The sequence below is a fragment of the Sparus aurata genome, chromosome 22 (genome assembly GCF_900880675.1).
Source record: "Sparus aurata chromosome 22, fSpaAur1.1, whole genome shotgun sequence".
Taxonomy (NCBI): Eukaryota; Metazoa; Chordata; class Actinopteri; order Spariformes; family Sparidae; genus Sparus; species Sparus aurata.
The window spans coordinates 8152812-8162326 of NC_044208.1; the positions used below are offsets into that span (position 1 = coordinate 8152812).

Sequence of the window (9515 nt, forward strand, 5' to 3'; positions counted from 1 at the left end):
GAGATGGTCGGTCTTGTCCACGCGAGGGAGCAGCTTTACAAGGTTTTGGTGAGTGTTGGGACATCACTAGCTAACTAGCTTGTGAATTGCAAGTGCTGTAGTGTAGTGGCTAACTTAAGCTCTTGATAAGATTGATTGCACCAAGCGCAAAGTTAGCCATTCCTTTAGAGTCTGTTTACTGTTATACCCAGCAGAACACGCAAGTCCAAATATATCCAAACCCATTCTGCATCATCTCACATAGCTAACTGCTGTGGTTCTGGTAACCACACTGCATTATCCACAGGGCAAAGTGCACACTTAAACAGGCTATGAACCAACTATTCTCACTGATATTGTCCATCATCTAAGATGTTTTCAGTGGGTTTTCAAACACGAGTTGCATGTCGCGATCCACCTAACCATGATCACAGAATTGCAATTTTTGCTATGCGGGAACTCAGCGTGACGGACGTCGGTGGAAAAAGACTGCCACCGCCAAAGTGACACTGCCGGTGTCTGAGCTGTATGTCGTTTAATTTCCTTGTCTAGATATGTCTAGTAACATAAAAACTAATTAATAGCTTTTTTCTTTTGTTTTTAGAGTTTTAAACCCTTTTTTGTGCAAAGCATCTTGCAAGAAATGTAAAAATGGCCTGTCCCACAGTATGATTTTTCTACCTTTACAAGCTATTAAGGCCAAAAATTCTAACTATCATATACAAACAAACTTTATAATGCCTCAAGTGTTGTTCCATTACTCATGAATGGGTTTTATTCTTAATATGTGTTAAAGGTTGAAAAAACAACAGTTTACTCGGGTCCCTGGGTTGTTGTCAACCCTGTCACTTTCAATGAAAACACCCCTTCAGAGACAATGGACTGTTCCGAAAGTTGCATTCTTCCAGGAAGTGAAATCATCTGCCTTTTGTGAAGTTGATGGTGAAAAGACAAGTGTGTGGCCTCTTCTTTTAATGAATTTTCTTTGAGTTATGCAAAGTCTGACAAAGGGGGGCAAGCTCATTGTATCAGCCCTGTTACCACAAAAGCATATTTTGAAAAGTTATTTGTTTGACATTTTAAATGTACATATATAACAACATTTAAGCCTCTCATGAATGCACACCATGTGGTGTCATGACATTTACCACATGGCTAGTAATGGCTGCCGATAACATTTTCATCAACCCTGTTACCATTCCAGGGTAACAAAAGTATGCTAGTATGCTTTTGTGTGTACATGAAAATATACTTACATAATTTACATGTTTTTGCAAGTTTAATTCCTAAATATCATGTTTTTCTATTTATTCTACTGATAGGCGGGCTACAATTTGTTGAGGTTACTGACCTATACTGATCTATCTTAAAGTGAAACTCTCGCCAAAAAGCAACCAAGGCTTTCTTTGTGATTGAATATGAGTCAAACCTTCGTGTAAATGCATAATTACGACGAAAGAGGCACTTTTAAGATTTACCGTGGTTGCGTTTTCGGGCAAGCTAATTTTCAATGGGGTGCAGGGGCACTGTGACGCTAGCGTCAAAATCTCTATTTTTAAAACACTAAGAAGGCTCGACACAACATGAAACTTTGCTCATAGTATCACCAGGGTCTCTACACATGAACACGAGCATTGAGAGCATTGTTTGTGTACGCAGGGTTTACTAAAAAGAGGGTTTTTGAACTAGTCACTGTTGGAGCTGGATCTCCGGCACGCTGCCGTCATGGCAGACAAAAAGTGTCGTTCCCGTTGTGCAACCTAACAGGCAGGAGAGTAACGGTGGACCTCCTACCTGTTAGGTCGCACTCGGGGATCGGCACTTTTCGTCTGCCATGACGGCAGTGCGCCGGAGGTGCTACTGCTAATGTGAGTTGTCCAAAAACCTTCTTTTTAGGAAACTCTGTGTACGCAAACAATGTTCTCAATGCTCGTGTTCATGTAACTTTAATAAGTTAATCATTATGAAAGCTTCAAAAAGTGGGCTTCTTAAGTTAAAAGTTTAAAAACAGTTGATTTATCTGTATTAGTTCATGCTCTATGCTGCCACCTACTGGTCACAAGTTGATGCAGGCATGCACACTCTGCAACACATGCTTCAGTTGAGTTCAGGCAGGCAGGAGGAGCGCTGCTTGGTGCATGGATTTGTTGGAGGCTTCTCTATCACGCTTCTTATGTTGTGTTATTTGTACATGTATATGGAAAACTGTGTACTGATTTATGTTTTATCTCTGTAACATTTCAGTTTTACAACCAAAGCAAATGCAGCAACAAGTCTTCAGTAAAATCAAGAAAAGTCAAGCCCTGTGTATTCATTGGAGGACATTTGCATGTTAACTGGCTGTCTAGCTTTGCATTCGAGAACGCGCTGCAAGGGCAGTACAACCCCATTATAAATTAGCTTGCCCGAAAACGAAACTACGGTAAATCTTAAAAGTGCCTCTTTCATCGTAATAATGCTTTTACACAAAGGTTTGAGTCATATACAATCACAAATAAAGCCTTGGTTGCTTTTTGGCGAGAGTTTCACTTTAATACACTATCAACTTGTGTTTTAGGAATGTCATCGAATGCAATTAAATTCATTATTATTTTTATGATTATAACTTACTGCATGAAATAGGTTAGTCTTAACAATAAAGTGATTTATGTGTTTTATATGATTTTGTGAGGATGTCTCTTTCTGCAGCTGAGAAACAAATCAGATACAGACAGCGTAGAGATGCTGATCCTGAGAGACGAGAAGCATATTTAGAAAAAGCGAAGGAAAAGTGGAAAAAGGACAGAGACACAGGGAAAAAGCTGTCTGTTAGTGAACTAAATGACAGCGAAAGGAGAGCCAAGCAGTTGAATTGAGGAGCGGCATAAATGAAATGCAGAACAGCCAAAGCAGCAAGTGCAGCAGCCATAGATCAGTGCATGACGCACCCTCTAAGTCCAGAGCCAGAGCCAGATCTGGAGTCAGCACCAGGGCCCTCAAGGTAAGAGTTGGAGGAAAGAGAGGTTATGTCTTATAGTGTCTTGTAGCATTTGGAAACTTAGATTCAATAGGATATGTGTGTGTGTGTGTGTGTGTGAGAGAGAGAGAGGGAGAGAGAGCTCATGTGTGTTTACATTTGGCCCAGATTTGGCATGAAGCTGGCACAGGTGGCCTTCAGTCGACACTGGCATAAGGCATATGAACCGAACATGGCCCAGGTGTGGCAAATTTGGCACCGTCTTGACTCTAGCAGACAAGATATGGGCCAGTTGTTGAGTGTAGTATTCAGCCCATATATCAAATTATAACTCTGGGCCACATAATGTGAGGCTGAACTCATCCCAGCCTTAAAATAAAGTTTAGATATTTTTGAGTGAGTTGTTGTTTAACATTCCAGATTTGATAAAAAAAAAAAAAAATTCTTATTCTTTATATATATATGAATATACTGTATATTTGATTTGAATCTCCATTATAGAGATTCAAAAAAAGCCACTTAACATATTGAACCAAAAAAAAAAAGAGAGTTGAGCGAGGCGAGAGAGAGAGAGAGAGAGAGAGAGAGAGAGAATTTTTCAAATTCATCAATATCCACTCAATGTAGGCCACCTAACGGTCCAGTTGACGTCACCGGAAAAACAATCCCGCCTGTGGCTGTCAAGTCCGCTTGCCAGTGTTGACTGCTGCCCATGCACTCCAGTGAGCCAACAAAGACATGGTCAGTGAAATGCATCAATTTTGTATTTTTTGAGACTGTGCGTCGGCACTTGGCATACAAAGAATTTCTGTCTAGAGTCTAGGATGCTAACGTCTAGCTATGTGGCTAACGATTAGCGTTAGCCCAAAATGCAGCTCAGGAAAGGATGGACTGCACTGTTTTGCAGTTAAACTTGCTTATTCATTTTGAATAAGTGATATAGATGAACCTTGAATAGCAGACATTTTGTCGTGGGCGCTAGCAGGGGTCTGTCTGGGTTTTTTTTCCGGCTAGTACTAACATTACGGCTAGTACTGCCACTAGCTTCTGCTAGCATGACCATTGGCTTTTTTCCTGCTGGCCTAGCAATGACAAATATATCTTGCTTCAACTCCAACATTTAGTTGAAGACTCTGCAGTTATATGATATTCAAATTCAGGCTAGATTTTCTTAAATTTGTCACTTGTGCCACTTGCTGTGTCTGGTTTATATCAAATTGTCAGACTGAAGTAATGGTCTTATGTGAGGTTGTCCTGCGCATTTTTAAACATAAACAAGAGAGTGGAGCATCAAATCTTTCTGTGCAGCAACGGTCGAAATGGGACAGGCGGGTTGGACGTTTGTTGGTTTTAACCTGCTGTACAGAGGCCATCGTTGCATGCCTGTTTTACTGTGCATATAAGTGATAATGCAGTTGGCTATGCAGTCTCAGGCCATATAAACTTATGAATGGATGAACTGGGTGATTTTAACTGCATGAACCTAGATTCACACTGATTTATTTCAATGTGAAAATGTCAAAAACCTAATGATACAAAATGTTAATTGCAAAATCATTTGTGCTTTGTGCATGTATGTTTCAGCTGCTGTAAGGCGTAACCACCTAACATCTTGGGCCACGGATCAGGAAATCGACTCAACCATCAAAAGATGGTTACATCTGGCTCCAGATAGAGTTGGTGGCAGAATGGAGAGGATGAAGCGAAAGCAGGGGATGGATAGCACAACAGGTTAAACTCCTGGGTCATGGACTCACATGGTGTTCTGGAATGTGAAGAGTCCTGGTTCATGGACTGACCGTATTTACAGGTGCAGAGTCCTGGTTCATGGGTTCGATGTTAAAAAATGTTAAGGTGTGCATGTGTGTTGACTTGAAAATAAATAAACATTTGTACTTTTAAAAAAATCTGGATCAAATATGGCACATAAATTAAAGGTTGAATATGTAATATGCTTATTAAAAGCTATATTTTTTCAAAAATAATACATCCACGGGGTGTTAAGAGGGGCGCAGATTAAAAGTAATGCGTTTCCTTGAAAAATTATATTTAGTCTGAAATAAATAATTTAAGAAATTTTGACGGGTTCAACAATGACTTCCTGTTTACATCGTACCAGCCAAATAGCGGCCGGCATTGCGGGTTGCCAATTTCGCAACCTCGGCAATGCACGGCAAAGCTCGGCACAGCTAGGCTGACACTGGGTAAAATGGCGGAGTCTGCAAGCTCTTCAGAGCCCCAGCGAACGGTGTGTTATCTGTCCCAGCAGCTGAGTGACCGGAGAAGAGCAAAAACCAGAGTAAATATCGGTGAAGCATACACTCGATGGACTCCGGTAAAGGATTTCCACGGCATCAAAACACACGCGGAAATGGCGAACTTTCTCCTGGATCGGTAAGCTAACTCGCTTGCTAACTTAGCTAACGTTACCTGTCGGTCAAACTCCTCTGCTATACTTATTTTCATTATATCACGTTGATCCTAGATATGAGAATACTGATCGTGACCCATCGACCTCCACACCCAGTAAACAGAGGAAACGGAGGTGGCCCAATCCTCCTGCCCTGTCCAAACCTGGCAACCCGACTGCTGGAATTACCTTTTTATTGTCGCTACTACGATCTTGAGATACTAGATGGCGGCATTCAGCTCATATTCCATATTCTAAGTGTTTATTTAAGGCTGATATCGTCCCCTCTGGGTTGTACATCTGACGATTCAGGACAGAGATGCTTGCATGTGCAAAATCCATGAGAACCTCGGCTTTGTGGTTGACAAGCTGAAGCAACTAAGTTTGCTTACCAACTCAAACCTTGAGAGGCTGACAGAGGAGGTCTCTTTCAGCACCAACAGTAAAGAGTGCATGTATGGAGAGTGACTGACATGCAAACTGAAAAGCTTCCCACTGGCTACTGTTCATGATGCGTGTTATATACTCACAGTGGGTAATGGAGGAGAAAGAGAAGACCGTGCCACAAGCAAATGAGGCTATGTCATTCAAAGTGACAGCCAAAAAAAAACAACTGAAAGCTCTTTATAGGAGCTCATTGAGCATTTCACTTGTCTGCTGCATGTTTAAGAAGTGTGTGTTCAACATTAAGCAGCTATTCTCATTCTACAGAGAACTAAAGAGAAGTCTTTCCTCGTAGGAATGCGTTATACTTGTGGACTTCTCGGAAAGCTACTTGTGTAAGTACAGTGCAGAGATCCAGGCTGTGCATTTCGGTGCCTCACATCAACAGGCAACAGTGCACACAGGTGTGTTGTATGCTGGTGCAGATGCAAGCTCTCTCTGCTTCTGCACCATCTCACAGTCCAAGCAAAAAGGTCCCCCGGCAATCTGGCAACATCTTGACCCAGTACTGGACCACGTAAAAGCCCATCATCCATTTTTGTCTGTGGTCCACTTCTTCAGCAATCGTCCTTGTACTCGATACAGGCAGAAGGGTAATTTCTTCCTGTTCAGAATTGAGCAAGAGAGGCTTTGAGAGTGGCACCTGGAATTTTTTCGAAGCGAGCCACTGCAAGGGAGCGCCTGATGTTGGGGGGAGGGGTGGGTCATGTCCAAATGGTGTGTCCTGAAATAAGATAAGGGGCTCTACCCAGGTATCATCATGGCAAAAGATGAACGATTTCAATATAAATGGTCTGCATTTTTATAGCACTTTTCCAGTCTAACGACAGCTCATGCCAAATTCACCCATTCACACACACATTCATAACACTGATGACGGAGGCTGCCATACAAGGCGCCAACTGGTCATCAGGAGCAATTTGGGGTTCAGTATTTTGCTCAAGGACACTTCGACATGCAACTAGGGGGAGCCGGGATTCAAACTGATGACCTTCCGATCACTAGACGACCCGCTCTACCCACTGAGCCACAGCCATGAATGATAATTTCAATATCATTCATGTTTTGAATAAAACAACTGGAATGCATTTACATACAGAGTATCATCATTATTTTTTTTTTATCATGTTCTGTGTTAAAACCTCTCAATAAATCTGTCTCCAAAATATTCACACTAGTCATGTTGAATTAAAGATTTATGAATGTCCCATTATAACTTGATTATAGCCATAACTGTACCCTAACAAGCAGTATAACCAATATGGTCAACCCTGTTACTGAGGTGTCAGCCCTGTTACTGAGGTGTCAGCCCTGTTACTTGTATATCATTCTAACGTAATAAATGAAAAGACAAAAGAGACAGCTGAGTAGCAGCTAAGTTATCTTTGCAAAATTTGCATACACACATCTCTTACCCGATCAGTTTGAGCCAACGAGTCTTTGGATCAGACGGGGAAACGAAAAACAGACCAGCCGTTCCTGCTGGAAGGGGGACATTCAGGCACAAAACACGCCGTCATCTTGATCTGATCTGAGAGGATGATGACATGACGTACGTACAAACGCGACATGTAGCCTTTCTCATTGTGTTTTCTCTTTTGTTTCGCGTGTGACTTCAACGGTCGCGCATAATTCTTTAATTATCACGGGAACTCCTCATTCTCGCAACTTCAGCTGTCCGCAGGTGCTGCACTCAAGACGGAGTCGGTGGGGGTTGCCGGACGATGGAGCACGGAGCAAAAGCGTACAGGAGCCGTTCCGTAACGTACATGCATCGAGTGGAATTCCTGTGTTCCTTTGACATCACACTATTAATTAAAGATTAAAAGATATCTGAATCATAGTAGACTCTTATGTGTATTGATTTATTTCTATCTATCCCTAATTGTAGCTATATAACAAAGGTCTCGTTGTTTTAAGTATTTTAATTCGATGTTCTGCTATCCCCATTTGTAACATTCACACATGTCATTTGTTTTTGACAGAACTCACACTTTACTTGCGCTTGAACCCTTACGACTGAACCAGGAGGTAAAAGGTGCAAAAATAACAGCAGAAAAAAACAAACAAAAAAGCTGAAAGAGGCTGAAAATGCTGCGTAAACCTGCAAAGTCGATCATATTTTTAGATGGGCTCAACACCCAATTCTGTTGACACTCTAATAATGAACCCAGCCTAAAATACATATTACTAACTTTAATGTGCCTTTTAATTTATGAATATTGGAGACGAACACAAGACTTAACAGCATCCGTCACATTTACAGCTTTAAATAGAGCACCTTTTGATTTTTTTTTTCAAGAGAGCGGAGAGTGTGTTTTTGGCCGTCACGTTGGACTGGCACCGTCCACCTCGGCTGTGATGAACAGTCTGGACGATGGGAGGCTGCCAACATGGCCACCTGGAGGACACCCAGATGGAGAGGATCCTGAGAGAGTCTGCAGATCACAACGCTGCGTGGACAGCGTCATTGAAAAGCTTTAAATAAAAACCTGCAGACACAAATCCCAGCTCTATCCACCGTCGCACACTTTTCGGGTCCCTTATTAATAGTTTTAGTTGGAGTGGTGCAGCTGAAAGGTATCTGTTATGGGTGTCTGTATTTCGGGAACAGATGTAGTTTGGAGTCACGCCGGTTTTTCAGCCACAGATTGATTTATATGAGAGCAGCTGACCTTTGATGGAGAGCAGCGTTTCAACATCAAACACTTGAAATCTGGCTCCAAAGCGTTGACGCAGTTAGCAGCTACCCTAAGTCCAATTAGTCAGCGTCACGAAATCCACTTTTCAGCAGATTTCTTTCAGTCACATTTTAAAGCTGGGTTTCAAAAACTTGTAAATACAAAATTCCATTAAAGCAGAAGAACAAGCGCCTCTGCGCGGTCAGCTGAATTCTATATATAGGGAACACCAGAGTGCACCTTGAAGATCGCGAAGACATATGGGCTAACGTTCTGGGCTGCAGGTGCAGGTGGTGAACAGGACTCTGGTGGAGGGGAGACCCACAGGGAGGATCCACGAAGGCTGGACCTGCTTCCTGCTCCATCAGCAGATCTTCCTCGAAGCTTCACCTGCCTCCAGCTTCTTTTCTGCTCCGTTATTGAAATTAAAGTGTTTTTTCAGCAGTCAGATGTCAGAAACACAAGATGCTTTCCATCTGACCTCTGCAGGAGCATTGTAGACCAATTGCCCATGGCCATATAACGTCGATTTCTGATTACTCACGTACGTTGCGGAGCGGCTCTTCCAGAAATGGGAACCCTGCGTATCTGCTTCGGAAGGTTCCGGACGGGCGGAGTTGTTACAAGCAGATACGCAGCGGGGCAGAACCAATGGAAGTAGACACATAGATCAGAGGGAAACCTATCAGAACACCGAACATGGATCTGGTGGAATTTGGGGGTTATTCATGTTGCGACCTCGCATTTAATTCCCTTCGAGTCTCCTCCCAGCTGCTCTGTAGTAACCATTCCTCAAAAAGACATGTTTAAAACTTCTTCCACTTGTCCTGTGGTTGTGCCTCGCTTGACCTACTGGCTACACTGCCCCCTACAGCTCCTGGAGGTACTGCTCTGTTGGTCTGCATCTGTAAGCTTTTCAGGAAATGCGCAGAAGTACTACGATAACCACTACTTTAATTTCACACAGCACACAAACGCTGTTCTCCTGAGTGAAAGTCCTGTGTTTGACCTGTTCGTCCACCGTGACCGCCTCTCAGCGTGGAGT

At 42.5% G+C, this 9515-nt stretch overlaps 1 long non-coding RNA gene across 2 annotated transcripts; it reads left to right on the forward strand.

Annotated features, from left to right (window-relative positions):
- The first annotated feature begins 2632 nt into the window (after positions 1 to 2632).
- LOC115573706 (uncharacterized) lies at positions 2633 to 5218 on the forward strand. 2 transcript variants are annotated; one of them, XR_003982337.1, is made up of 4 exons: positions 2633 to 2959; positions 3563 to 3676; positions 4520 to 4745; positions 5205 to 5218. It is a non-coding gene; the product is annotated as an uncharacterized LOC115573706 (long non-coding RNA). The 2 variants fall into 2 exon arrangements; XR_003982336.1 differs by lacking the exon at positions 5205 to 5218 and having other exon boundaries at positions 4520 to 4862.
- The last annotated feature ends 4297 nt before the right edge of the window (positions 5219 to 9515 follow it).